This window comes from Diadema antillarum, unplaced genomic scaffold (assembly GCF_040938485.1).
Source record: "Diadema antillarum isolate AM-2024a unplaced genomic scaffold, OU_Dant_1.0 seq00000842_RagTag, whole genome shotgun sequence".
In the NCBI taxonomy this organism is placed as follows: Eukaryota; Metazoa; Echinodermata; class Echinoidea; order Diadematoida; family Diadematidae; genus Diadema; species Diadema antillarum.
In genome coordinates, this window is record NW_027271717.1 from 46,558 (window position 1) to 59,661 (window position 13,104).

Here is a 13,104-nt window from a genome sequence, read left to right on the forward strand (position 1 = left end):
ACTAGTACAACAATCAACAATTTAAAGCATTAAGAAGCTCTTTTCATCGGCGAGTCCTGTTCTACTTTTTATGTTGAAGTGCTGCAGTACATCCTGGTAACAGCTTCATGCTAAACTACCGCTGAGCCTGATGAGGCTGACTCTTCAACAAGAATGTAAGTTCCAACGTCAGAGGAGCATATACTGTATCTCAAAAGAGGAAAAAGTGCAAGGGTATTTAGACCTATACACCGATGGTAGCTGTCTCTTCTCATTGGGCTTCTAATCTTACGTTGGAATGGTGCTCGGTCAGGGGCTTGGTGGGAGCTGCAACTACTCTCTCTCTCTCTCTCTCTGCCTGAGGTGATGAGTGGCGTCATAGCTCCTCAAGGTCTTCAAACGATACTCAGTGAATCCATGATCCTTGCCATACAGGTATACTCCTGAAATATAAGAATGCATTGTAAGTCAAAGTTTTTTCTTGAGTCTCAACAAATTTGACTTTGGCACAGAGTTGACTATAACTGATGAAGATCTGGTAGCAGTAGAAATACATGTAGTGGCACTCTTATGGAAGAAAACGAGAACAGGTTTATCATAAATGAACGGCACAACTGGCATGTTGGAGGTTATCAAGTTACATTACGTTACGTTAAAGTTATCGTTCATTGAACCTAAGTCATGGAATCAGGCCAATCTGCACACAAACTTTTTAGACATCTATGAGAAGGTACATCAAAGATTATAAAAAGTCCCCACATTGCCTGTATATTTGCACAATGATTTAATTAAGAAATACATGTAGATGCAATTTCCCTGTAAAGGCCATTTTTTTTTTTTTTTTTTTTTTTTGGGGGGGGGGGGGGGGGTCATGCCCATGACCTGAAAAACTTTGGGTCCTTGCCCCCTAACTAAACAAGGATGATCAACTATTAGTTTGGCTGCTTAATTCTGTCCACTAGCTCTGGAGAAAAGTTGAAAATATTGAAGTTTTTGCAAGCTAGATGAATAAGATACCATGTATGTCACTTAAGCTTTCTGCTATAAAGGGCTAAAAAAAGTTGTAGATCACATAAACTTATGAGTATAAACTTACATGTCCTTTTGCACCTTGTGTGGCGTCTCACAAAGTGGGGTACTGCATTGCAACTGCCTTGGCTACAACGTCTTTTGCTCACTACTTGGGTATCTGAATTTAAAAAGAAAGCAAGAAGAATGTTAATCATATTATACGACGCAAATATATAACATCAAAAATTTGGCCCTCATCTTAATCTTTTAAGGGACTGAACTATTTTTATGTTTTTTTCTTGGCATTAATTTCTATTGCTATTCAGTACCACTGTTTCAAGTACATTTATTGCTACTTGAGCCAGATATCAGTTAATACATATGAAAATTTCATGCAGATAGGTTAAGTGTGAATGTGCACAGTTAGTAGAAAAATTTATACAAGATGTGATTATCCATTGAACTTCATGGCACATCAACTCCAACTTTTTTATTCATCATTGTGATGATCATATCATAAGTATTAGGACTATTACCAAATCAATATACATGTGGCCTGATGGGGCTACCAAGAAAATAAGTCAGCGTGGAGTCTTGTTCGTTAACTCTGTTTACATGTTTCATACAAGTATATCAGTCTTTATTCTTAAATCTATAACCATCACTTCATTAACAATGTTATACTTACCGGTCCCTTCTACTTTCTTTCTTTCTTTCTTTCTTTCTTTTTTTTTTTTTTTGGGGGGGGGCAAATTTTAGTCTGTTGTTCTCTATACTTGAGAAGACAATTAAAAAAAAATGAACAGGCAAATTACATTGTTATATATTGGATGGAAATGTAGTACAAGATATGACAATGGGAAACTGGTATTCCAGACCAATTTTCAATAATTATAATAATAATATCTTAAATAATTAAACTTACGCTGTACAGTTTTCTGCTTCCATTTTCAACAATAAATATGCTACAATGATCTGGATGTGCAGATGTCTCCTCGGAACAGTCAGAACTCCTTCCCTCAGCTTTTGAAGTATCTCCTCCCCCTTGAAGTGATGTGTGTGTGTTGAATTCCTGGGCAAATAAGTAAAATTTAATGGTTTTATGAATCATACAAATGGCATGAGTATAGTAGGTCCCTCTAGTTTACACTATAAACTTGAAGTGCAAAATCATTCAACATACATATTTGACATAAGCAACAGCTCTACTTACACAACTCAAGACTGACCATAACATGGTTTTCACTTCTGTCGATACGGCAAGTACCCAGTACACATTTTTTCTTAAATACAAGTACTAACCTGTCAAGAAATCCATTTTCAGAGGGAAGGACAGCTCCAAAACTGCTCCATGAAGTATCTTGAAAATTATTTCTTCAAACAAAATAAAACCAACCAAGCATTCAGTCTCTTAATGTAGCCTCTTATGTAATTACTGAGACTCTAGAATGTAAAATAAATGTCAATCAATTTCAAACTAGTCTCCCTTCATTAATCATCGTGAAAAACAACAGAATAGCTTACAGCAGGGTTAGTGCAATGGAAGTCCATATCTCAGAGGCTCCTTCGCTGATGTTGGCCCGGTGTTTCCAGCATTCGTCAACCCTGAATTCAACGGTTGTAGTCGTTGACCACATCTGGTACTTTGCAATCTGGTGATCTGCACCCTCTTCGTGTGACAGAGACTGTACAGCTATCAATATCCGTCTTTGTGCTCCAAATGATGACCCCTACACCGAGTTCCTTTAAATCACCACCACTCCCAAAGAGCTGTCATGTATCTAAAGCTGGAGGAAAGTATGAAAACACAAGGTTCAGACATGGATTTAGAACTCGATCATTTCCACAAGACAATATGCAGTTGTTTTGTCCACACAAATACTAAGTGAGCACCAATACAAAAGCTAGTAGGCCTAATTACTTTTTTAGCTACATCAGCATATTTAACGTTAGAAAGACCCAAAGATGATCTCTGCCAAATTTCAATACCTAGTAAGGTCACCTGTAACTTTCATAAAAAACAATGTTGAAACATAGTACCCGTCATCGTCTGCTACAAGGGGGATCGATCTCCATGACGTGTGATGAGCACGCTGATCTTCAGCTAGAAGTGTGATGTCACAGTGGACCAACACTTAACACGAACAGTACACGCATCGTACTTCTTACCTAGTAGTACAGTAGTAGATGATCACCACACATGACGTGGGAGTGTACGGCATGGTACTAGTATATTCTCCCAGCTGTTTGGATACTCGAATGTAGTGGCAAATAAAAGTCCTTTTTACTACATACAGTGTATATAATGAACAATAATCATAAATCACCAATTTTCACCATTTTTCATTACCGTACTGATCGAGATCACCATCTCATCTGGCAACACAGTGTCAGTGATTCGGCTGTCAACTCAACAATAGCAATGTAGAGTACGTGTCTAGCGCTAGGCGCTTGCTTTAGCACAGCTTAGTAACAGTTATAGTATTTATAAGTTCTATCTTTATCTACACTCGACTACATTAATCTCTGTGTGATGAGTATGCTTGTACAATGTCAATTCAATGACTAACGACCAACGTTTCACTCATCACTCATTTTTTTTTTTGAAATCAGAACTCAAATTAACTGGTCTATTTTGTTTGAAAATTAGTTTCTAAAAAAGTTAGACTTTACATAGTCCGCGAATAGTTCAAGCCCTAGATACCAACGTGTACAATTAAAGACTCAACGTATTATTACATCCCAACACCCACCAGTTGAGTTTCGGCCTCGGATTCTACAACTAGCTGTTCGTAAGGTGTTCTTCGACCAGCCCCATAGCTAACTGTGTACATAAAGGAAAGCCCCGGGCCCGGGGTTATTCGTAAGGTAACTTACATGTTCGTTTACGGAGAGGTATAACGTTAGACTAGCCCGTAATACTGGAAAAACTCAACAAGTTATAATTAGATCGATCTTTTATGGTTTGCTTACCTTCAAAAATGTGAATGATATCTCCGCCCCACTCAATTTGAAGACAGAAATTTTCTCACGTTCATCACGACATCCAGCTAGGCTCTGATTCTCACGAATACCACACGCACGTAAATTTGTGATCCTATGCATAATACACGCACAGCTAGCACACAGCACGCAATTGCACACAGTCCACGCACAGGCGACGCGTCGCTCTTCAGGTAAACCATGCCCGCGCCCAAGCCAGGGGAAATTGCGGCTGGTGATTGGCTTAGAGTAAACACATGACAAGGGAATTCTCAATTCCTATTGGCCTAGCCAAATGCGTTTAATTATGTATTCACTCGGAATTCACTCGGCTTAATTTTCACTCGGAATTCACTCGGCAAATAGGTTTCACACAAATTTCACTCGTTACAAGAGTGAAATTCACTCGACAACGAGTGAAAGTCACTCTTAATCGAGTGAAATTTTATTCACTCCTTGCGAGGAGTGAATTATTCACTCGAAATTTTTTAGAGAGTACAATGTAGTGCAACATGCACTCGGCTTCGCCTCGTGCATGTTTCACAATTGTAAATACCCTCGAGTGCACATTACGCCTACACTAACGCACTCTATCCTGTGCATCATTTGTATAACATTTAACCCATCAAGTCTTGTATCAACTTGTAGGAAATTTATTTCTCTTCAAAATGATACCATTTTTATGGTAGTTTGATATTCTTAACTAAATTAATTCAAAAATAATCCGTCTCCTAGCAACGGGCGACGGCCATCTTAGAAATATACAAATTAGACGCGCGCGCAACCTTTTTTTTTCCGCTGGTGACAACCGGATTCGGAAAATACAGGTTCTGACAATCTTCGAACATACCATAGATTTTTTTTTGGGGGGGGGGGGGGGGAGGGGAGGTGCATAGGGACCCTTTCTGGCTGCTAGACTAGATAATATACGTTGTAGTAAATTTAGGCGAGGAGAATGAAAAAAAAAAATCAGTCGTTCTGGTTTTGTCCTGTATCCAGTGAAACATTAAAAAGTGAAGTGCTGATGCCAGCGCATAGTATTTTAAAAAAAGAACAAAACTAAACACATTTCTGCCTTCTTCTATTGTGATTTGTTTATATGACATAAAGTCAAGGGATATAGAAAACCAGTCCTTTACCATTAAGCTTTAACCCATTGAGGACGAGTCCCGAGTATAATCTATAATATTAACCCGGCCTCAGCTGGTCAATTTAACATTTTGTTTTGTTTTTTGTTTGTAATAACAATGAGAGTGGTATATCCTTAAATTTGAGTGTCCCTTCATCCATGTAATAATCGTTATGAAAGATTATTTGGTTAGCAACGTTCAGCGTACTATTTGTCATATTTTTGTGAATCTCCCCTGTGTTGTTAAAATGCGTAATTGTTCTCCTCTTTCACTCCCCCCTTCTCCTAACCCCAAATATTCATGAGTAGTTTTAGGTGCGATTCAAAACACTCGAGTGCAAGTCGAGAGATACTGTGACAATGCCCTGCAGGCGGGGAAGTGCCAAAGAGTAGCTGAAGTTTACACCGTTGGACCGGTCCTGTCTGGCAACTCGACGTACGATCGCTTTTGGCTGACTTTTGTTGGGGATCACTTTAAGATGGGTAGGCATGGTAACGAGACTCCTCTCCTTGAATGGACCGACCCGCAACCACTGGATGTCAACTACATTGGTATCTGGACAGGATGGGGCTCGGATGGATACTGGAAGTTTCACTCATTCTGTGAAGAGTGACGACACTGTTCTCCATGCTACATTTCTTTCCCAAGTTAGACATTAGAATTCAAAATTTAACTTATGACAAATAAGTTACCCTCTGAAAACAACAATAAAACGGACTATCAGTACTGTCAAGCTCAGTTCAAAATTCAACTTTATTTCTATTTCTGACCAGAACATAGTATAGACACACGTCTCATTTTCCTTCTACTGTAGTGACAGAAACAACGTAAACAAGATAATGAGAACTGGGCAGGGTATTGAAACGACAGTAATAGGGACCTGTGGTAATGATACATATAATGAGTACTGAGTAATTGAAGTAAAGTATCAAGTTTGAAGTGCTCTTATCTTATAATTTCTCTCTTTTATAGTGTGTTTACAACGCTTTTCATAATTAATTATCTATTTTTAGGCAGCAAGCCCTTGCAGCGCAATTATCTAGAAAAAGCAACTGCATTAACAATGAAGGAAGAGATAAGGTACTAGTCACAGGCAGCTGACAGGTGGTAACAATAACGCTGGTGACGCAATGGTTGTATATAGTAGCCAACTTGTTACAAATATTGTTGTAAACATGAATATCTAGAATAGCATGAATAGTCAAAATTACTATTTAGATTCAATCTGTACCTTTGTAACATAGATTGCTCGTTTGAATGGGTATCACCACACATTGCAACGGTACCATTTGCTAGATTCAATCCGAAGTCCTGTATCGTGCAGTGATCGTAATGTAGAAAGAGGTTAACTGTAATTAAATAATACATTGCAAAGTCCTACGAAAACATGAACAATGATGAATTTGACTTTATTTCCTTCAACAGTGAATAAGACGTTTGCCTACTCGTGTCACTAGATTCCGATCCAAACGTAGTATATGTAGCTGTGATACTCTCTGTAACCAGAGCGAAAACTTACCAAGTTTGTTATGGTATTTTCAGAATGATAAACAACTTCGGACAATATCACAGTTTACTTTGTTTTAAGTGAAAACATCTTTATACCTCGTGTCAGGTTAGTTGCAAATATAAATGTCTACAAGAATCGAGGAACAAAATGCCTCATACATGTGGATTTGCATATCTTTGTTCCTTTTAATTGACGAGGAAGTAATTTTGAGGTAGCCACTATATTTGGAGAGGCCTAAAGCGTTGGAGATGATCTTCATGTCATAGTATACTGCCATTGCAGAAGTTGACTTTCTACCGCAAAAATGCAATCGTAGGAAATGTCGTTAGAATTTCACATATTCTTTTAAACATAGATATTAGAAGATAAGTCGACCTTGCTTGATGTAGACGATAACTTTTCATATTTCTTTTCCACAAGCATGATAAAGTGTGGTCACGTAAGATTGATTGTATACTTTTGGTTGAGATGGAGAGTCACGATTCAATTTTGTGCGAGATGATTAGACATTAAGGAAAATATGACATCTGTCAGAGAAGTCAATTCTCAGAGGAATTCAAAGTTTATTTGATAAATATTGGTCTCGAAATTTGTGAGTTATCAAAAAAAAAGTAGAACAAAGTAGACAAACTAAAAGGTGATGGGTCCCCCCTTTATCAGCACCTCTTTGTTTTGGGATATGTTAACCATTTCAAAACCAGTTCTCATCAAATAAACTTTGAATTCCTCTGTGTGCACTTTCATGTTTTTCATTATCTCACCTAAGAGGTTGGAAACATAAAGCACTATCTTACTCAAAGCTATGCAATCCCTTCAATGATTTTCAAGTATTTTCATGAAGATGATTACTGCCATTTGATCTTCGAGAAGTAAGATTCTAGAACCGTTGTACATGAACTTTACTCTTCACCTTGTATTCGGTATGAAAACATTGCAGAGGTTCTATTGTGCTGTATGCAATATTGTATGTGAAATGTTGCAATAAATGTAAGTCATAGATTAAGTTGTGCATTAATCGAACTTCTTTGCTTGCATTAAATTTCGGTAAAGAATGCACATTGAAATTAACATTGTTTCTTTTGGGGATACGGTGGCCTGCCATTCCCCGCCTCCCCCCCCCCCCCCTAAAAAAAGGAGACATTTATTGAACAGACTACACCCAGGTCAAATGATATTAATACGTGCTTCACTTATATCCGTATTCAGTATATCGTTCATCCTCACATTTTTTTCTGTCTTTTCATTAAGAAGCATGAATACCACTATTGGAGTGTCAGGGTTCAAACCCCGTTAAATGGTCCTGAAAAGTTATAGATTGGACATTTGTTTGTTTACTCTTTTTAATAAGATTAATAGAGTCGCCCTACTGACTTTACTCTAGAGGAAAGTTAAGAACATATTTATAGCCAAAAAAAGAAAGAAGAAAAGATGTCTAGTTTCTAAATCCTTTCTATCACCGAAAGTCAAGATCAAGGTATCATAATCTCGATTGTAATCAGAAAGGAAATTTCTAAATCCATCAAAATAGTAACGAAAACAATGGCAGTTATATTACCAGTAGGTCAAGCAAATAAACGTAGCAGTCTTTGAATATCCTAGTGCCTTCTAATTGGCTGCGAAGTCATCATGCACGAACGTATTAGTGACTCATTCAGTACTTGCCCTGAACTGCTGATATATCAAGATTGTTGGCAAACTTTAATTATCTTACGTTGCGCAAAATCTGTTCTGGGTAAAACTTGTCAGCTGTAAGAATGTAATGAGTAAAAATGTCAGGGGAAAGTTGTCAATGTTACAAATGTCAAGAGTGAACAAAGAAATCAGGGGAAAATGTTACATCATAGAATGTCTTTGGCTGAAATATTACGGGAAAGATGCATCCTACGCACTTTGTGTGTTTCGGAATAGAAACCCTTAGAAATGACATGTGAATATAACGAACCCCCCCTTTTTTTTTGTAAGAATAATATCTTATCCATCAAGGGTAACCTCTTTAGTATTGCCCTACTCTACCAGAGGGCCCATCCACTGTTACTTCCCTAGTGCCCTAGTGCTGTCATGTACTATTCATACACCTGGGTCGAGAGGGACCATGGTTAGGACAGGTATCTTGTCCATGTCCACTGACGTAAGCACTGAGCAGAATCGAACTCAGGTCCTCCGATTGGGAGTCGGTCGTCTTATCCACTATACCACCGCGCCCCCACTAGCTAGTACAGGTAAAGATATATTCCCACACCAAAATAATTATACCACAATTAACATTTGTTCCATTTTATTTTGGGTGGTTTTAAGGCAAGATTTCTGTTTGTTTATTTTCATATTTTGTTATTTCTGTATATGATATGAATAAGAAATTGCAGTTGTTTGTGCCAATTTGGCATTATACCATTGCAGCCAATGTTATCGATATGTAATACGAAATCGACTTTTAATATGACGTGCATGACTGCACTATAAGGCCATGCAAGGTCTGTCTCTACAGATGTTGACTCCCAATGCCAGTCAGTCATCCATAACCCATCAACGTAATTATATCAAGAGCCTCTGCCTTTAATTCTGGTTCAAACCTAGAGATAGATAATTACACTGAACATAACAATCACGTTCGCACGTTCTTTATTGGGTGAGAAGGATCCCTCATAATCACACATTAGATACACAGCTGGCGGATTGACAGGTTGAGTGGATGTGTGCGGATAATAATACATTCAAGATAAACCAACACAGCACAAACATGAGCAAAATTTGGTTTACAAAATATGAGGTTTCCAATAACATCAATCTGTCTCTCATTACAATACACAGTAATGCTCACCAATCACCTTGACCCTTACCCATTCTGAGAAGAATGAATCCACAATATCCACTTTGGAGTCAAACACTAATTCCGAGGGAAACAACATAATCGTAAGGTGTATGTAGCGTCACAATCTAGACAATTCTCCAATCACTATCAAATGTGAAACCTAGCAAAATCGATATTTTACAAAGACTGATCACGTCGTATTCGAAAGTCAGTTTAAATTAGGAAAATTGAAGTTTGTGTAAAACAGAAATAATCTTTCATTTAAATATGGTTTTTTTGTAATATATGCTCATGTCTATTTATGTGATTTCATGAAATAAACATAATAAAGCTATGATAATGCGATTATAATGATGTTCCTTTTTTTCTTCATTCTGCACACATCTCTGTTAATTTTGAAGTTAATTTTTGCTGCTTTTTCTTAATATCAGTATGTTCTCTCGCTTGTTGGGAATGTTATATTTTTGTACTGTGCTATGTATTTGTTTATGCTGTAAACTGATATAAGGATTCACTGAAAAAACAACCCTGAGAGTGATTGTGTCTTTTTTTAACTGTATTGAAATAAATCAAGAAAAGAAACCAATGAAACAATTGGAATTTTCTTCCTTTTATGGCCGCCACTATCAATCGATGCACAAGGATGAATATTAAGGAAAATGAACAGAGCAAGATGGCGACCATTGTCACCAAAGGTTACAGTTCGTTATTCCGAAGATTCGTTATGCCGAAGGTTCGTTAATCCGAAAATGTAATAAGGTTTGTTATTCTGAAGTTTAATTAATCCGAAAATGAAATAAGGTTCGTTATTCCGAAGGTTCGTCAATCCGAAAATGAAACAAACCTCGTTATTCCGAAGGTTCGTTACGAACCCTATTTCATTTTCGGATCAGCGAACCTTCGGAATAACGAATCCTATTTCATTTTCAAATTAACGAACCACTAGGTGTAGAAAATAATTTGTGTATTTCGGATGAACGAATCTTCGGAATAACTATTCTTCGGAATAACGAACATCACCCGTCACCACTGACTATATAGCATAAGTTCTTATTATCATTATCATTAATATTTTTATCATTATTATTATTATTATTATTATCATTATTATCATCATTATTGTTTTTATTATTATTATGATCATCATCATCATTATTACCACTACTACGATTACTACAACAACTGCTACTTCAGCCTAATGGAAATTACAATAACATTAACATAACATATACATTCACGAGGAAATGACACAGTTGATGTATAACACAAGTGCGCAGTCGACGTATAACACAAATTATGAACAGGGAAGCAGTACATGGGTTATATAGAGCTTACAAAAGTGACCACACATCACTATAAAGTTACTGAACTACAAAGCTGGTTTTTATTCTGACGTTATTATATTAAGCCACATAAATGTGACCGTGCACCACAAAACGAACAAAAAGTCGCACACACTGATTTTGTGTGAGGACTGAAAATAGGTGAAATGCGTCAACCTAACCGATCTTGAGTTTTTCATATTTTCTAAAAGAGCAAGTCTTCTTCTACAATATGCTAAAATTTTGGATCATAAAACGGGCAGGAAAGTGTGTTTTTTAGCAGTTTATCTTGAACATTTTTTGGTAGAATAGTGTGATTAGGTGTGTTTTTAGAGTCCCCTTTTCATTTCTTACAAACTTTCTACACACTCTTCACTTTCAACTCTAATAACTTTTGAAAGGATGAAGCTACTGCTTTGAAAGTTAGCATCAATTATGAACAGAATGTGTTAATAAGGCACGCTCAATTTCATTTTATCTGATAATCCCTTCATTGTTGTTACTCTAGTGATTTACATCTTGTCTCGCATATGATATAAACACTGGAAATATCATATTCCAATAGTAACCCCCCCCCCCAAAAAAAAAAAAAAAAAAAAAAAATGGTCCCCCTAACATAGAAATGCTTAAAATACTCTCAGCGTTATCCGGGTTAACCGCACTCTGTTGACAAAAAGTTTTTTTTTTCCCCCTTCTCCGATGAGACGCCGCTTGGCAGATTCCGGAACCTAAATGATGTTTTTATACTTCAAGGTCAGACTCTTTTATCTACGATACTTTGTGGAATATCAAGGTGCAGTGTTATTCATTATCGTCAAATTAAGCCGCTTGACAAGAAACAGGTAATTTTCAGCTCCCCTTGCTTGATTGATTTGAGGTGTTGACTCTGTCTGAAGTGCAGATATGGCTTGGTGGCAACAAAATATTTCTACACGTGCTTATTATTACCAGCAACGGTGAGTGGATCATAGTTTCGAGTTAATATTGCGTTTTTAAGATAACAAACACGAAAAAAAAAGAAGATAATATTGGGTGTTGCTTAATCTTTGCATCGATATTCTTGTGTGGTTACAATGGTGCTCAATCTGATTCGTTTTTTCTTTTAATCAGGACTACTAAAAATCCAAATTTAAAATTTTGCTCGCCCAAGTAAACTTGAAGAAAAAAGGTTGAATGTCTCCATTCAGTTTTAGATTTGTATTTAGTGTGTATTTCAGATTAGATCCCCCCTTAGTATGCTTGTAAGGACAAGTTTACCTTCATATACACGTACAACATTATGCAGAAATATTAATAGAACCCATGAGTGAAAGTTTTGAGGAAAATCGGACAATCTGTTCAAAAGTTATGATTTTTTTTTAAAGTTTGCAGCTTGTGATGTCACATGTGTGGAGCGAAATAAAGAAAGTGTAATGAAATTTCAACATATTTTTATTTTCTCGCATAGCAAAAGAGCACTTCATTCGCTTCTTTTAGACGGCGGTGGGGGGGGGGGGAGGGGTAATTATCATGCCTCTAACATGCATTAGTGACAAGTCCAGGGAATGGGTACTTTTATTTTCAAAAATTGAAATTTTGTGAAATTCTCTTTATACTTTCCTCATGTCGTTGTTCGTATGTGACATCATAAACTGTAGTAACGTAGTACAGTATTCTCATCCAACAATGACTGCGCTGAATGAAATTTCAAATATTGATAACTTTTGAACAGATTGTTTTACTTTCACTGATGTGTTCTACTGATATTGCTGCATCCACAAAATCCGCATGTATATGAAAGTGAACCTGTTCTTTAAGAATCATCGAATCATTCCAAGATGATTCAGCTATATGATGATAATCCTATTAAGTATAATTATTGGTATGTAAACGTCTTCACTGAATACTTGTAAATTAGCACTAGAAGCAGCTCAAATTACACCACTACTGGCGATTTCGAATCCGGTAGCATAGGGAACACGCAATGTCCCACATCTTTCTGTGACCTTGCTTTCAGCTGCTCCAATATTTCCCAATGTGTAGACGTCACAATGAAAAGTTTCATGTTTGTTGCAATATATCAAACAAAATTCATTTCAAAAATTTTCAATACAATAGACAATTTATTTCAGCAAAAAAAAAATTATATATATATATATATATATATATATTATCATATACATATATCAAATTCACAATTCGTACATCGAGTTGCTTTGATTTCAGTAGACAAAAGGCAACCATAAAGTAACATTTACCTGCGTATATATATATATATATATATATATATCGCACCATGTCACTGAATATCATTACCTTGAAGTACACAAACGACATAGTTGGCTTCTGCCTGAAGAGGATAATTCCACAGTTTCACAATGT

At 36.6% G+C, this 13,104-nt stretch overlaps 1 long non-coding RNA gene across 1 annotated transcript; it reads right to left on the bottom strand.

The window, feature by feature from the left end:
• Window positions 1-1,074: 1,074 nt before the first annotated feature.
• Window positions 1,075-2,605, bottom strand: LOC139740218 (uncharacterized). The gene is made up of 3 exons (XR_011711551.1): window positions 2,515-2,605; window positions 1,916-2,062; window positions 1,075-1,168 (listed from the first exon to the last, which is right to left on the bottom strand). It is a non-coding gene; the product is annotated as an uncharacterized lncRNA (long non-coding RNA).
• Window positions 2,606-13,104: the final 10,499 nt, after the last annotated feature.